The sequence below is a fragment of the Cherax quadricarinatus genome, chromosome 84 (assembly GCF_038502225.1).
Source record: "Cherax quadricarinatus isolate ZL_2023a chromosome 84, ASM3850222v1, whole genome shotgun sequence".
Taxonomy (NCBI): Eukaryota; Metazoa; Arthropoda; class Malacostraca; order Decapoda; family Parastacidae; genus Cherax; species Cherax quadricarinatus.
This window is the reverse complement of record NC_091375.1, coordinates 11,937,400-11,954,526: the sequence shown is the minus strand read 5'-3', so window position 1 is coordinate 11,954,526 and position 17,127 is coordinate 11,937,400. Positions and strand designations below refer to the sequence as shown.

At 54.2% G+C, this 17,127-nt stretch overlaps 1 long non-coding RNA gene across 2 annotated transcripts in view; it reads left to right on the top strand.

Moving 5' to 3' along the window:
• The first annotated feature begins 14,897 nt into the window (after positions 1-14,897).
• The window catches only part of LOC138855186 (uncharacterized), a 46,189-nt gene continuing 43,959 nt past the window's right edge, over positions 14,898-17,127 (top strand). For both annotated transcript variants that reach the window (XR_011394372.1, XR_011394371.1), the window contains exon 1: positions 14,898-15,040. This is a non-coding gene — a long non-coding RNA (uncharacterized lncRNA). The remainder of the gene's footprint in view (positions 15,041-17,127) is intronic.

Sequence of the window (17,127 nt, the reverse complement as noted above, 5' to 3'; positions counted from 1 at the left end):
TGGCCACTGTAACGATCTCAAACCACAGAGACAAAAAAAATAAATCTTTATATACTATAACATGAGTGTTGGCAGATGCAAGTCCCAAGGTGAATTAGCACCTTCAGAGAGGGACGTCTGACTTGACATGATGTATCTAGACGAACGTTATTGAGGTCAGTTAGAAAAATGCGCTGCCAAGACATTTCTTCGTATTGTTTTCAGTTTAATATCGTTATTATACGCATCATAGCCATACTCTGGGTGGTAGTCAAAAGATTACAGAGGTACATAATGAGTCCAGGGACTGGACAGCAAAGTTTTGATAGCTGAACTAGTTACAATGATAACGAAGTATTTACATGTTTATAACTGGTTCCAGTTATAATGAGTTATGGAGACATGAATTAGGTCAAACACACAAAAAAAATGTGATGTGTTATTACCACTTTTTAAGCAAAATGTTCAAATAGGCTTGTTTTGTATGCCTATCTACATAGGCAGCTAAGGTCGCCAGAATGAACCATGACTTAAACCACATGCAAAATATTGGATTTTTGTGTATTTACAAAACCGAGTTGATACAGATGCTATCATGGTAATCCAGAGGGAAACAGAGACTGTCTCGTCCCGGCTATAACAGACGGCACAGATGTTCGTAATAATGTATGATTACCTGTCATATAAAGGAACATTTTTTTTTTACAGCTCCTGTGGAATTGTAATTAACCCAGAATTTCAATCTGGTGGCTTAAAAAAATCGTAAGATGCTGGAAAACAAAGAAATCGTCTATTTAAAACAAATGGAAGATACTTTTTGGTCACTGATTAATGACTAATTTTTTCGCTGCTTGAAAAATTAAAAGTATATATGTCTGGGAGGTCTGAGGGGGTGAATCCCCCCCCTGATTCCTCCGTCGCTGCTCCACTGGTCAGAGTAACAATGGAAACTGTGATGCCAATGTTATTAGAGCAGATTAACAGTAATGTTAAAACTCATACTAACCTAAATTTATCATTAACAAGGCCGCTGTCTTAAGCGATGGTAACTTTTTCTAGTGCGCTAAATTTCCTGTCAACTCTTCGAGCAATTTCTATTAAGTATTTTTTTACCTGTGTGAATCATTATAAATATCAGTAACATTAGGCAGTGGCGGACCTACATTTTCTGATCCCTGAATCTTTAACTGTTATGGGGGGTCACTTTCGTACCCCTTTTCGGGTACGTAAATTGCCTGTCCTGGCCGTATTGAATGGGTTTCGGCTCCCTGATGGTAGTCATAACATGGTAGTCATACCATGCAGTGAGGAAACTAAACACTACCTGTGTGCTTGCCGTACACAGTGATCTCTAAACTCCTTTTCTCCTGTCTTGAAGCTGGGCAGTCCTGTGGATGCTGTAGTCCTCGGGTAGGTAACGCGCATCTTTGGCAATGGGACAGAGGTCGTAGGAGAGATTCAGTGCTAGCTCCAGTTAAATCAGTCGGCTAGTCTTACATCACTCTCCACTATCTTGTGGGATGATGTGCACGACTAGAGCCAAGCGAGCAGCAGTATTGCTCCCTTGGCTCTAGTCGAGCAGCAGTGGTGCTCCCTTGGCTCTAGTCGAGCAGCAGTAGTGCTCCCTTGGCTCTAGTCGAGCAGCAGTAGTGCTCGCTCGCTGGGGTCCTTGTATTTCCATTGGGGGTCCTTGTATTTCCATTGATGGTCCTTGTATTTCCATTTATTGTCCTTGTATTTCATTTGATGGTCCTTGTATTTCCATTGGGTGTCCTTGTATTTCCATTGTGGTCCTTGTATTTCCATTGATGGTCCTTGTATTTCAATTGATGGTCCTTGTATTTTCATTGGGGGTCCTTGTATTTCCATTGGTGGTCCTTGTATTTCCATTGGTGGTCCTTGTATTTCCATTGGTGGTCCTTGTATTTCCATTGCTTGTCCTTGTATTTTCATTGGTGGTCCTTGTATTTCCATTGGTGGTCCTTGTATTTCCATTGGTGGTCCTTGTATTTCCATTGGGGTCCTTGTGTTGCCATTGGTGGTCCTTGTATTTCCATTGGGGTCCTTGTATTTTCATTGGTGGTCCTTGTATTTCCATTGGTGGTCCTTGTATTTCCATTGGTGTCATATAATACATCAGTGAGCATTTGCTGAATACACAGACGATATTTTCCAAAGACCAACTGCAACAGCTACGTACTCTGAAATTTGACGCTTGTCAGTCCTGCAAGACGTCAACATCAGTACTATAGGAATATTGCTAAATTAAAATATAAACACATATGCAGTATAATGTGATCCTTTATTGACTACGTTTCGCCCACACAGTGAGCTTTTTCAAGTCACAAACAGAACTGTGTGATGAATGGTTTGAAAAACCGACAAGTTGAAGATTGAGACACTTATGCAGCATATGGGAATCTTTATTCAGAAACGTTTCGCCACACAGTGGCTTCATCAGTCCAGTACAAAGAGAAAGGCGTAAGGAGAGGAGGAGTATGAGGTAATCAGTCCCTCAGCCTGGAGTCGATGTGTTCAGTCCATGTGGGATAGCTTCTTCATCGCTATCCCACATAAGAACACTGTAGAAGGTCTGCTCACAAACTTGTCCAATCTCCTTTCCAAGCTACCCAAGATTTTAGACTCTATAACCCCACTCGGTACATCATCAGATGCAGCATTCTCCACCTGACCTCAGCACTCTGAACCTGACTATAAATACTCGCGTTCCTTCCACCCCAGGTAGTTCTGTTTGTGACTTGAAAAAGCCCACTGTGTGGGCGAAACGTAGTCAATAAAGGATCACATTATACTGCATATGTGTTTATATTTCCATTGTGTCGGTATTTTATACCATTTATTTCCATATTGCTAAATTAAAATTCGACAGCAACAAGCTCCCCATTGTGGTGTCTGGCAGGAAGCTAACTAACGGTGAGAGAAATCTTACTCCCCAATAATGACGCAAGTGTGTCTGTATATTTTGATTATCTCGCTAAATTATATCGTTAAGAGAAGATTTGTTGGGATTTTTAACTCGAGGTAGGGAGGATTAGCCACCCGGGATAAGCCAAGAAAGTCAGCTCGTCATCGAAGACCGTCTGATTTGCACTGTGGGACTTTTATATTGTGCCCTGGGGTGCCACCCACACCAGTCAACTAACACCCAGGTACCTACTTACTGCTAGGTGAACAAGGTGTAAGGACACATGCCCGGGTAGTGTGTGAGTCCCGGGAGTGAGTCCATAACCTCCAGAGTTGGGAGTCATTAAGCTCAGCTCCACGTCAGCTCCGCCTCCGGTATGTCAGACATGAGAGTTGTTCTCTGACCGAGTGCGTGCTGACACAAGGAATATTATTACACTCTCAAGCGGAGCGCTAAAACAGTCACACAGGGCCTGGGGAAACGAAAGGCATTAAGGCTCGATACAAAGAGTTGGAGAACGGATCCAGTTCCTTAGATCAAGACCTCATCAACAGCATCAAGGACTCTTGACTGAGGGTCCTGCAGTAGACGGAAAGAAATGTGGGATGGATGGGGTTTGTACATCAGGAAACAGGGTTTGTGCATCAGGCAGCAGGGTTTGTGCATCAGGCAGCAGGGTTTAAGCATCAGGCAGCAGGGTTTAAGCATCAGGCAGCAGGGTTTGAGCATCAGGCAGCAGGGTTTGAGCATCAGGCAGGAGGGTTTGAGAATCAAACAGCAGGGTTTGAGCATCAGGCAGCAGGGTTTGAGCATCAGGCAGCAGGGTTTGAGCATCAGGCAGGAGGGTTTGAGAATCAAACAGCAGGATTTGGAGAAATATATTTGGGTCAGTATAACACCGAGCACGTCTCCAGAAGCACACATCAGCCAGATAACTGCTGCAGCATATGGGCGCCTGGCAAACCTAAGAATAGCGCTCCAATACCTAGGTAAGGAATCGTTCAAGACTCTGCACACCGTGTACGTCAGGCCCATACTGGAGTATGCAACACCAGTCTGGAACTCACACCTGGTCAAGCACATCAAGAAATTAGAGAAAGTGCAAAAGTTTGCAACGAGGCGAGTTCCGGAGATCAGGGGAATGTCCTACGAAGAAAGGTTAAGGGAAATCGGCCTGGCGACACTGGAGGACAGGAGGGTTAGGGGTAACATAATAACGACATACAAAATACTGTGAGGAATAGATAAGGTGGACGGAGAGAGGATGTTCCAGAGATGGGACACAGAAACAAGGGGTCACAAGTAGAAGTTGAAGACTCAGATGAGTCAAAGGGATGTTAGGAAGTATTTCTTCAGTCACAGAGTTGTTAGGAAGTGGAATAGTCTGGCAAGTGATGTAGTGGAGGCAGGAAACATACATAGTTTTAAGACGAGGTGAGTACACACACACACACACACACACACACACACACACGGGCGTGTGCACCCTGGTCACCTTTGACCTCATGGTCCGGTCATTTACCTCTAAACTGACCCTACCCAGAAATATTAGTTACCTTATTCAAAGGGAGAGTGGGGTGGGGAGCTCCCTTTCTTTCTATTTTCTGATGCCTCTCACACACACTTTATTTTTTAATTATTTTTATTAGTTAAACTAATTCTTTATTATTACATTTATTATAAAGGAAGTCCTTCGTCTGGGGGCCCGGGGCAGGGGGGCCCCTGTGGCAGGGGGGGGCCTGTGGCAGGGGGGACCCTTATAAAACCGGCCCGGGTACTAGTGATACAATATTAGTGGAGTTAAGCGCCTCTGGTGGTGAGAGTGATGACCTTGGGGGAGGTTCCTTGAAGGTGGTGGTGAGAGTCTCTTGATCCAAGGAATGTGATCTGTGTCACCTGGATGTGAAGCTGTCCTCCCAGGTGGTCCACGATACCCACGGGTTGAGCGCTCTACCATGAGTAGTACTGATAGTGATGGTGTAGTAGTGCCATCTAGTGGTGGTAGTGGTGGTGTAGTAGTGCCATCTAGTGGTGGTAGTGGTGGTATCTAGTGGTGGTAGTGGTGGTGTAGTAGTGGCATCTAGTGGTGGTAGTGGTGGTGTAGTAGTGGCATCTAGTGGTGGTAGTGGTGCTATAGTAGTGCCATCTAGTGGTGGTAGTGGTGGTGTAGTAGTGGCATCTAGTGGTGGTAGTGATGCTATAGTAGTGCCATCTAGTGGTGGTAGTGGTGGTGTAGTAGTGGCATCTAGTGGTGGTAGTGGTGGTGTAGTAGTGGCATCTAGTGGTGGTAGTGGTGGTGTAGTAGTGGCATCTAGTGGTGGTAGTGGTGGTGTAGTAGTGCCATCTAGTGGTGGTAGTGGTGGTGTAGTAGTGGCATCTAGTGGTGGTAGTGATGCTATAGTAGTGCCATCTAGTGGTGGTAGTGGTGGTGTAGTAGTGGCATCTAGTGGTGGTAGTGGTGGTGTAGTAGTGGCATCTAGTGGTGGTAGTGGTGGTGTAGTAGTGGCATCTAGTGGTGGTAGTGGTTGTGTAGTAGTGGCATCTAGTGGTGGTAGTGGTGGTGTAGTAGTGGCATCTAGTGGTGGTAGTGGTTGTGTAGTAGTGGCATCTAGTGGTGGTAGTGGTGGTGTAGTAGTGGCATCTAGTGGTGGTAGTGGTTGTGTAGTAGTGCCATCTAGTGGTGGTAGTGGTGGTGTAGTAGTGGCATCTAGTGGTGGTGTAGTAGTGGCATCTAGTGGTGGTAGTGGTGGTGTAGTAGTGGCATCTAGTGGTGGTAGTGGTTGTGTAGTAGTGGCATCTAGTGGTGGTAGTGGTGGTGTAGTAGTGCCATCTAGTGCTGGTAGTGGTGGTGTAGTAGTGGCATCTAGTGGTGGTAGTGGTGGTGTAGTAGTGGCATCTAGTGGTGGTAGTGGTGGTGTAGTAGTGCCATCTAGTGGTGGTAGTGGTGGTGTAGTAGTGCCATCTAGTGGTGGTAGTGGTGGTGTAGTAGTGGCATCTAGTGGTGGTAGTGGTGGTGTAGTAGTGCCATCTAGTGGTGGTAGTGGTGGTGTAGTAGTGGCATCTAGTGGTGGTAGTGGTGGTGTAGTAGTGGCATCTAGTGGTGGTAGTGGTGGTGTAGTAGTGCCATCTAGTGGTGGTAGTGGTGGTGTAGTAGTGCCATCTAGTGGTGGTAGTGGTGGTGTAGTAGTGGCATCTAGTGGTGGTAGTGGTGGTGTAGTAGTGCCATCTAGTGGTGGTAGTGGTGGTGTAGTAGTGCCATCTAGTGGTGGTAGTGGTGGTGTAGTAGTGCCATCTAGTGGTGGTAGTGGTGGTGTAGTAGTGGCATCTAGTGGTGGTAGTGGTGGTGTAGTAGTGGCATCTAGTGGTGGTAGTGGTGGTGTAGTAGTGGCATCTAGTGGTGGTAGTGGTGGTGTAGTAGTGCCATCTAGTGGTGGTAGTGGTGGTGTAGTAGTGGCATCTAGTGGTGGTAGTGGTGGTGTAGTAGTGTCATCTAGTGGTGGTAGTGGTGGTGTAGTAGTGCCATCTAGTGGTGGTAGTGGTGGTGTAGTAGTGGCATCTAGTGGTGGTAGTGGTGGTGTAGTAGTGGCATCTAGTGGTGGTAGTGGTGGTGTAGTAGTGGCATCTAGTGGTGGTAGTGGTGGTGTAGTAGTGGCATCTAGTGGTGGTAGTGGTGGTGTAGTAGTGGCATCTAGTGGTGGTAGTGGTGGTGTAGTAGTGGCATCTAGTGGTGGTAGTGGTGGTATCTAGTGGTGGTAGTGGTGGTGTAGTAGTGGCATCTAGTGGTGGTAGTGGTGGTGTAGTAGTGGCATCTAGTGGTGGTAGTGGTGGTGTAGTAGTGGCATCTAGTGGTGGTAGTGGTGGTGTAGTAGTGCCATCTAGTGGTGGTAGTGATCTAGTGGTGGTGTAGTAGTGGCATCTAGTGGTGGTAGTGGTGGTGTAGTAGTGGCATCTAGTGGTGGTAGTGGTGGTGTAGTAGTGGCATCTAGTGGTGGTGTAGTAGTGGCATCTAGTGGTGGTAGTGGTGGTGTAGTAGTGGCATCTAGTGGTGGTAGTGGTGGTGTAGTAGTGCCATCTAGTGGTGGTAGTGGTGGTGTAGTAGTGGCATCCACCCAGCGGTAGTGACGCCATAGCAGCGCCATCCAGCGGTGGCAGTGGCGGTGCAGTCAGTAACGGCCATCCAGCGGTGGTGGCAGTGGCGGTGCAGCAACACATCAGCGGTGGCAGTGGTGGTGCAGTAGCAGCGCCATCCAGCGGCAGTGGTGGGTGCAGCAGCGCCATCCAGCGGTGGCAGTGGTCAGCAGCAGCGGCATCCAGTGGCGGCAGTGGCGCCTTAGCAGCGCCATCCAGTGCAGTAGGGTGGTGCAGCAGCGGCATCCAGCGGCGGCAGTGGTGGTGCAGCAGCCATCCAGCGGCGGCAGCGGTGGTGCAGCAGCGGCAATCCAGCGGCGGCAGTGGCGGTGCAGCAGCGGGCAATCCATTGTGGCAGTGGTGGTGCAGCAGCGCCATCCAGCGGTGGCAGTGGTGGCGTGCAGCAGCGCCATCCAGCGGTGGCAGTGGCGTGCAGCAGCGCCATCCAGCGCGGTAGTGGCCGGTGTAGCAGCGGCATCCAGCGGCGGTAGTGGTGGCAGTAGTGCCACCCTCCAGTGGGCGGTAGTGGTGGTGCAGTAGTGGCACCCAGCGGTGGGTGGCAGTGGCGCCATAGCAGCGCCATCCAGCGGTGGCAGTGGTGGTGCAGCAGCGGCATCCAGTGGTGGTAGTGGCGCCACAGCAGCGCCATCCAGCGGTGGCAGTGGTGGTGCAGTAGCGCCATCCAGCGGTGGCAGTGGTGGCAGCAGCGCCATCCAGTGGCGGCAGTGGTGCGTAGCAGTGGCATCCAGCGGTGGAAGTGGCCGTTGCAGCAGCGCCATCCAGCGGCGGCAGTGCGGTGCAGCAGCGGCATCCAGCGGTGGCAGTGGCGTGCAGCAGCGGCCATCCAGCGGCGGCAGTGGTGGTGCAGCAGCGGTTAATCCAGCGGTGGCAGTGGCCGGTGCAGCAGCGCCATCCAGCGGCGGCAGTGGCGGCAGCAGCGCCATCCAGCGGTGGTAGCGGTGGTGCAGCAGCGCCATCCAGCGGCGGCAGTGGTGGTGCAGCAGCGGCATCCAGCGGCGGCAGTGGCGGTGCAGTAGTGGCATCCAGTGGTGTGGTGGTGCAGCAGGCGCCATCCAGCGGTGGCAGTGGTGGTGGCAGCAGCGGCATCCAGCGGCGGCAGTGGTGGTGCAGCAGCCATCCAGCGGCAGTGGTGGTGCAGCAGCGGCATCCAGTGGTGGCAGCAGGTGCAGCCAGCGGCATCCAGCGGCGGCAGTGGTGGCATCCAGCGGCGGTAGTGGTGCAGCAGTGCCATCCAGCGGCAGTGGTGGTGCAGCAGCGGCATCCAGCGGCAGTGGTGGTGTAGCAGCGGCATCCAGTGGTGGTAGTGGTGGCAGTAGCGGCCATCCAGTGCGGTAGTGGCGGTGCAGTAGCGGCATCCAGTGGCAGTGGCGGTGCAGCAGCGGCATCCAGTGGTGGCAGTGGTGGCGTAGTGGCAGTGGCATCCTATAGTGGTGGTAGTGGTGGTGCAGTATGCCATCCAGCGGTAGTGTGGTGTAGTAGCGCCATCCAGTGGCGGCAGTGGTGGTGCAGCAGCGTCATCCAGCGGTGGTAGTGGCGGTGCAGTGCGGCATCAGTGGCGGTAGTGGTGCAGTGCAGTGGGCATCCAGCGGCGGCAGTGGTGGTGCAGTGCGGCATCCAGCGGTGGCAGTGGTGCTTACAGCAGTGCCATCCAGTGGCGGCAGTGGCGGTGCAGCAGCGCCATCCAGCGGTGGCAGTGGTGGTGCAGCAGTCATCCAGTGGCAGTGGTGGCAGCCAGCGGCATCCAGTGGCGGCAGTGGTGGCAGCAGCGGCATCCAGCGGCGGCAGTGGTGGCATCCAGCGTGCGGTAGTGGTGGTGCAGTAGCGGCCATCCAGCGGTGGCAGTGGTGGTGCAGTAGCGGCATCCAGTGGTGGCAGTGGCGGCAGCAGCGGCAATCCAGCGGCAGTGGCGGTAGCAGCGGAAGTAATTCAGTGGCGGCGGTGCGGTGCAGCAGGCATCCAGCGGTGGCAGTGGTGGCATCCAGTGGCAGTGGTGGTAGCAGCGGGCATCCAGTGGCAGGTGGGTGCAGCAGTGGCATCCAGCGGCGGCAGTGGCGGTGCAGCAGCGCCATCCAGCGGCGGCAGTGGTGCCACAGTAGCGCCATCCAGCGGTGGTAGTGGTGGTGCAGCGCCATCCAGTGGCAGGCAGTGGCCAGTGGCAGTGGCAGCGGCATCCAGTGGTGGCAGTGGTGGTGCAGCAGTGGCATCCAGCGGCAGTGGTGGCCGCCATAGTAGCGCCATCCAGCGGTGCAGTGGCGGTAGTAGCAGTGGCATCCAGCGGTGCAGTGGTGTGCCAGCAGCGCCATCCAGCGGTGCCATAGCAGCGCCATCCAGTGGCAGTGGCGGTGCAGCAGCGCCATCCAGTGGCGGCAGTGGTGGCAGTAGCGCCATCCAGCGGTGGCAGTGGTGGTGTAGCAGCGCCATCCAGTGGCAGTGGCGGTGCAGCAGTGCCCATCCAGTGGCGGCAGTGGTGCCACAGCGCCATCCAGTGGCAGTGGCAGTGGCAGCAGCCATCCAGCGGTAGTGGCGCAGCAGTGCCATCCAGTGGTGGTGGAGTGGTGGTAGCAGCGGCATCCAGCGGGCGGTAGTGGTGTGTAGCAGCGGCATTCCCAGTGGCGGTAGTGGTGGTGCAGTAGCGCCATCCAGCGGTGGCAGGGTGTGCAGCAGCATCCAGTGGCCGGCCCAGTGGCAGCGGTGGTAGCAGCGGCATCCAGTGGTGGTAGTGGTGCGTAGCAGTGGCATCCAGCGGTGGCAGTGGTGGTAGCAGCGGCATCCAGCGGTGGTAGTGGTGGTGCAGCAGCGCCATCCAGCGGTGGTAGTGGTGGCGTAGCAGCGGCATCCAGTGGCGGTGGTAGTGGTGCAGTAGTAGCGCCATCCCAGTGGTGGCAGTGGTGGCAGTAGCGGCATCCAGTGGTGGCAGTGGTGCCGCAGTAGCATCCAGCCGGTGGTAGTGGTGCGTAGTAGTAGCCATCCAGTGGCGGTAGTGGTGCCATACAGCAGCGCCATCCAGCGGCGGCGGCAGCGGTGCAGCAGTGGCATCTAGCGGTGCAGTGGCAGGTGGTGCAGCAGTGCCATCCCAGCGGCGGTAGTGGTGCAGTGCCATCCAGCGGTGGTAGTGGTGCAGCAGTAGCGGCATCTAGCGGTGGCAGTGGTGGTGCAGCAGTGGCCAATCAGTGGCAGTGGTGCAGCAGTGCGGCATCTAGTGGTGGTAGTGGTGGTGCAGTAGCGGCATCAGCGGTGGTAGTGCGGTGGTGGTGGTAGTAGTGGCACCCTCAGTGGTAGTGGTGGCATCAGTGGTGGCAGTGGCGGTGCAGTGGTGGCTATCTAGTGGTGGTAGTGGTGGTAGTAGCGCCAGCACCAGCGGTGGCAGTGTGGTGGTAGTAGTACATCAGTGGTGGTAGTGGTGGTGCAGTAGTGGCATCCAGTGGTGGTAGTGGTGGTGCAGCAGTGGCGGCATCCAGTGGCAGCGGTGGTGCAGTGGAGCCATCCAGTGGCAGTAGTGGTGGCAGTGCAGCGCCATCCAGCGGCAGTGGTGGTGCAGCAGCGGCATCCAGTGGTGGTAGTGGTGGTGCAGTAGTGGCCATCCAGCGGCGGTGGCAGCGGCTGTGCAGCAGCGCCATCCAGCGGCGGCAGCGGCTGTGCAGCAGCGGCATCCAGCGGTGGCAGTGGTGGTGCAGTAGCCATCCAGCGGTGGTAGTGGTGGCGCAGCAGCGCCATCCAGCGGCGGCAGTGGCGGTGCAGCAGCGCCATCCAGCGGCGGCAGTGGTGGTGCAGCAGCGCCATCCAGCGGTGGCAGTGGTGGTGCAGCAGCGGCATCCAGTGGTGCAGTGGCGCAGTGGCAGCATCCAGTGGTGGTGGCAGTGGCCAGTAGCAGTGGCCCAATCAGTGGCGGCGGCCGCAGCAGCGCCATCCAGCGGCGGCAGTGGTGGTGCAGCAGCGCCATCCAGCGGCAGTGGCCTGTGCAGCAGAAGCCATCCAGCGGTGGGTAGCAGTGGCATTGTGCGGTGGTAGTCCAGTGGCACAGTGGTGGTGTGGCGCAGTGGCATCCAGTGGCGGTGGTGGCAGTAGCGCCATCCAGTGGTAGTGGTGGTGTAGCAGCGCCATCCAGCGGCAGTGGCTGTGCAGTAGTGCCATCCAGCGGCGGCAGTGGGGTGCAGTAGTGCATCCAGCGGTGGTAGTGGTGGCAGTAGCGCCATCTAGCGGTGGTAGTGGTGGTGCAGCAGCGCCATCCAGCGGTGGCAGTGGTGGTGCAGCAGTGGCATCCAGTGGCGGTAGTGATGCCAGTAGCGCCGTCCAGCGGTGGTAGTGGTGGTGCAGTAGTTGGCATCCAGTGGCAGTGTGCCGGTAGCAGTGCCAATCCAGCGGTGGCAGTGGCGTGCAGTGCCATCCAGCGGTGGCAGTGGTGGTGCAGTAGCGCCATCCAGTGGTGGTAGTGGTTCAGCAGTGGCATCCTGCGGCAGTAGTAGCATCCAGTGGTGGCAGTGGCGGCATCAGTGGGCAGTGGTGGTGCAGCAGTGGCATCCAGTGGTAGTGGTGGTGTAGCAGTGGCATCAGTGGTGGCAGTGGTGGCATCTAGTGGTGGTAGTGGTGGTGTAGCAGTGCCATCCAGTGGCGGTATGTGGTGTAGCAGTACATCTAGTGGTGGCAGTGGCAGGCGGTAGCAGTGGCATCCAGTGGCAGTGGTGGCCATCTAGTGGTGGTAGTGGTGGCGAGTAGTGGCATCTAGTGGCGGTAGTGGCGGGTGCAGTAGCGCATCCAGTGGTGGTAGTGGTGGCATCCATAGTGGCGGTAGTGGTGGTGCAGCAGCGCCATCCAGTGGTGGCAGTGGCCTGCAGCAGCGGCATCCAGTGGTAGGTGCAGTAGCGGCATCCAGTGGTGGCAGTGGCTGAGCAGTGCGGCATCCAGCGGTGGTGCAGGGTTGGCAATCCTAGTGGCAGGCCAGTGGTGTGCAGCAGTGGCATCCAGTGGTGCAGTAGCGGCATCCCAGTGGTGGTAGTGGCTGTGCAGCATCCAGCGGTGCAGCAGCGGCATCCAGTGGTGGTGTAGCAGCGGCATCCAGTGGCAGTAGTGGTGGTGCAGTAGCGCCATCCAGCGGTGCAGTGGCTGTGCAGCAGTGGCATCCAGTGCAGTGATGGCGTGCAGCAGCGGCATCCAGTGGCGGCAGTGGCGGTGCAGCAGCGCCATCCAGCGGCAGCCGGTGCAGTGCGCAATCCAGTGGCAGCAGTGGTGTGCAGCAGTGGGCGATCCAGCGGCAGTGACGGTGCAGCAGCGGCATCCAGTGGTGGGCAGTGGTGGTGCAGTAGCGGCATCCAGTGGCGGTAGCAGCGCCATCCAGCGGCGGCAGTGGTGGCAGTAGCGGCACCCAGTGGCGGCAGGTGGTGCAGTAGCGGCATCCAGTGGCGGTCAGTGGCGGTGCAGCAGCGGCATCCAGTGGCGGTGCAGTGGTGCGCCATCCAGCGGCAGTGGTGGCGCAGCAGTGGCATCCAGCGGCAGTGGTGGTGCAGCAGCGGCATCCAGCGGCAGTGGTGGTATCCAGTGGTGGCAGTGGTCTGCAGTAGCGGGCATCCAGCGGTGGCAGTGGTGGTGCAGCAGCGGCATCTAGTGGCAGGTGCAGCAGTGCCATCCAGCGGTGGTAGTGTGGTGCAGCAGCATCCAGCGGTGGCAGTGGCTGTGCAGCAGCGGCAATCCAGTGTGGCAGTGGTGGTGTAGCGATCCATCCAGTGGCGGCAGTGCAGTAGCGGGCATCCAGTGGCAGTAGTGGTGGTGCAGCAGCGCCATCCAGCGGCGGCAGCGGTGGCAGTAGCGGCATCCAGCGGTGGCAGGTGGTGGCAGTGCAGCGGCATCCAGTGGCAGTGGTGGTGCAGTAGCGCCATCCAGCGGTGGTAGTGGTGGTGGTAGCAGTGGCATCCAGTGGCGGTAGTGATGCCATAGCAGCGCCATCCAGCGGTGGTAGTGGTGGTGCAGCAGTGGCATCCAGTGGCAGTGGTGGTGCAGCAGCGGCATCCAGCGGTGGTAGTGGTGGTGCAGCAGTGGCATCCAGTGGTGGCAGTGGTGCGGCAGTAGCGGCATCCAGTGGTGGCAGTGGTGGTGCAGCAGTGCATCCAGTGGTGGTAGTGGTGGTGTAGCAGCGCCATCCATGCGGCGGTAGTGGTGCAGTCAGCGCCATCCAGCGGTGGTAGTGGTGGCAGCAGTGGCGATCCAGTGGTGGCAGTGGTGGTGCAGTAGCAGCCATCCAGCGGTGGTAGTGGCGTAGTAGCGGCATCCAGTGGCAGTGGTGGTGCAGTAGCGCCATCCAGTGGTGGCAGTGGTGGTGCAGTAGCGCCATCCAGTGGCGGTGGTGGCAAGCAGCGCCATCCAGTGGCGGTAGTGGTGGTGCAGTAACGGCATCCAGTGGTAGTGATGCATAGCAGTGCCATCCAGCGGCGGCAGTGGCGGTGCAGCAGCGGCATCCAGCGGTGGCAGTGGTGGTGTAGCAGTGGCATCCAGTGGTGGTAGTGGTGCAGTAGTGGCATCCAGTGGTGGCAGTGATGCCATAGTAGTGCCATCCAGTGGTGGCAGTGGTGGTGCAGCAGCGCCATCCAGTGGTGGCAGTGGTGGCGCAGCAGCGGTTAATCCAGGCAGTGGCGGTAGCAGTGCATCCAGCGGCGGCCTAGTGGTGGTGCAGCAGCGGCATCCAGTGGCGGTAGTGGTGGTGCAGTAGCGGCATCCAGTGGCAGTGGTGGCAGCAGTGGCATCCAGTGGCAGTGTGGCGTAGCAGTGGCATCCAGCGGCAGTGGTGGTAAGCAGCGCCATCCAGCGGGCGGCGGTGCCATAGCAGCGCCATCCAGTGGCGGCAGTGGCGGCAGCAGCGCCATCCAGCGGTGGCAGTGGTGGTGCAGCAGCGGCATCCAGCGGTAGTGGTTCGTAGCAGCAGGGCATCCAGTGGTGGCAGTGGTGGTGCAGCAGCGCCATCCAGCGGCGGTAGTGGTAGCAGTGGCAATTCCAGCGGCGGCAGTGGTGGTGCAGCAGCGCCATCCAGCGGTGGCAGTGGTGGTGCAGCAGCGGCATCAGTGGTGGCAGTGGTGGTAGCAGCGCCATCCAGCGGTCAGTGGTGGTGCAGCAGTGCCATCCAGCGGCAGTGGCGCTACAGCAGCATCCAGCGGCAGTGGGCGGTGTGGTGCAGCAGCATCCAGCGGTGGCAGTGGCGGCGCAGCAGCGCCATCCAGCGGTGGCAGCGGTGGTGCAGCAGTGCCATCCAGCGGTGGTAGTGGTGGTGCAGCAGCGGCATCCAGCGGCGGTGCAGCAGCGCCATCCAGCGGCGGTGGCAGTGGTGGTGCAGCAGCGCCATCCAGCGGTGGCAGTGGTGGTGCAGCAGTGGCATCCAGTGGTGGGGTGCAGCAGCGGCATCCAGTGGCGGCAGTGGTGGTCAGCAGCGGCATCCAGTGGTCAGTGGTGGTGCAGTAGTGCCATCCCAGCGGTGGCAGTGGTGGTGCAGTAGCGCCATCTTAGCGGTGGTAGTGGTGGTGTAGCAGCGCCATCTAGTGGTGGCAGTGGCAGGTGCAGTAGTGGCATCCCAGTGGTGGCAGCAGCGGCATCTAGTGGCGGCAGTGGTGGTGGAGTAGTGGGCATCCCAGTGGTGGTAGTGGTGGTAGTGGTGGCGTAGTAGTGCCATCTAGTGGTGGTAGTGGTGGTGTAGTAGTGCCATTTAGTGGTGGTGTAGTAGTGCCATCTAGTGGTGGTAGTGGTGGTGTAGTAGTGGCATCTAGTGGTGGTAGTGGTGGTGTAGTAGTGGCATCTAGTGGTGGTGTAGTAGTGCCATCTAGTGGTGGTAGTCAGAGTTATTCAGGTTATCAGTGATGGTGTTATACTGAAGGTCAGGACAGTGACCAACCTCAAGGTCACTAAAAGTCAGTTGAACTTCAGTGGTCGTAATGGAGAGACATGTTGCTGCTCCTCCTGCCGCCCCGCCGGCTTTACCGCTTCCTCAGCATTTTAATACACCTAAATAACGTAAGTATTGTCTGGTGACGCATTTGTCAGTACAACAGCAGAGTTGAGCTGCAGCTCCTGGTCCCCACCACCAGTTTGGTCACCAAATTATTAATATTTTAAGTCTTAATTTTCTTTGGGGTCTAATGTGTTGGAGGGGGGCGGGGGGGGGTTGACCTTAGTGGAGGGGTTTTGATGCGAGGAACTGGAGCTACTCCACTTCCTCTGATCAAACAATAACTCTCACACTAGACGTTACATAACCTATAATTATGTATCCAGTTCTGGCCTATTTTTATCCATTATTGAAAAATACCTTAGTGAAGGTCTCTTGATCCAAGGAACTTGAGCCTTGTGATCCAGATATAGATTTACATGTTAACATGGTAATGTTACTAGTTTATATTACATGGTAATGTTACTAGTGTATATTACATGGTAATATTACTAGTGTATATTACATGGTAATATTACTAGTGTATATTACATGGTAATGTTACTAGTGTATATTACATGGTAATGTTACTAGTGTATATTACATGGTAATGTTACTAGTGTATATTACATGGTAATGTTACTAGTGTATATTAACATGGCAATGTTACTAGTGTATATTACATGGTAATGTTACTAGTTTATATTACATGGTAATGTTACTAGTTTATATTACATGGTAATGTTACTAGTTTATATTACATGGTAATGTTACTAGTTTATATTACATGGTAATGTTACTAGTGTATATTACATGGTAATGTTACTAGTTTATATTACATGGTAATGTTACTAGTGTATATTACATGGTAATGTTACTAGTTTATATTACATGGTAATGTTTACCTATAAATGTGTGTAATGTTTATGGTTATAATGTGAATGTTTTGTTTCAGGTGTGGTAACAGGATTGCTGTGCCAGGCTGTGTCTGCTGCAACATTGATCAGTCTGAGGATTGCTGTGCCTGGCTGTGTCTGCTGCAACATTGATCAACACAGCAACATTGATCAACACAGCAACATTGACCAGTCTGAGGGGTGGAGACAACCACACTAGTAAATGGTCTGACACACACTGATGAAATTGAGACACATGTGCGGCGTCTGGTTGTCTTTGTTGTGGACGTTTCGCCATCCAGTGGCTGGCTGGATGGCGAAGCGTCTACGATGGGGATGCCCGAGTGTTGTGCAGGTGTCTTAATTTCATCTTGTCGGTATTATATACAATTCCTGTACTACTACTAATACCACCACCACCACCTCTTCCTGCCTATATATAGCCGTCCTGCTCCACCTCTGTTAGTGTGACTTTGTCAATGGTCCAAGTCGGACCGAAACGTCGTCGTAAGCTTCTGTCTTTTATGTGCGGGTTATTTGTGTATCGTTCCAGTCATGGTATTGTGCCTTTTTGTTATTTATGGTCTGACACACAACATTTAGAGGAAGATGCAGCAGTTGGAGACGTCGTTAGAAGTGGACGGGGCTTGTAAGGTATTTCCAGGTTATAAGTCCACAAAAGTGTGTATTGAAGCAGATAGTAATTGTATTAGGTGGGGAGAGTATATGAAAAATTGCAAGGAATTGATATCAAAAGTAACTTAGTGGGAAGTATTAGTTTATCTCCCGACCAGAGATGAAATTTCTGCCCAGGAAATAATGAGGAATGTATTCTATAGGTTACCTTGAATGGGGTGGAAATAAAAACTGGAGAAATGGGTTGTAAAGCTTAGAATTAAAGACTGATTATATTTTAGTAAGTTTTAGTTAGTGTAATATCAGTATTATGTAGTGTATACTCATCCTACAAGACTGTAGGAAGCTGAGATGAAATGTGTAAGTGATGTATCATGGTTCAGTTGGTAGTGGCGTCAACTGAAGAACCGGGATTCGATCCTGAGAACAAGTGGGTATGTTCCTTATATCCATTGCCACTGTTCACATAGGAAACACTGCGGCAGGTCTACTGGCCCTGAGCAGGCCTACTGGTAGGGGTCGCATCCTGGGGGAGTATAAATACCCTAGTAAAAATGTCAGATGTCATCCTGACTTGATTGTGTAATTCTGTGTTAATCTACCGAGTTATTAGTTATACTGAGATAGTTTAGTGTGGTGAG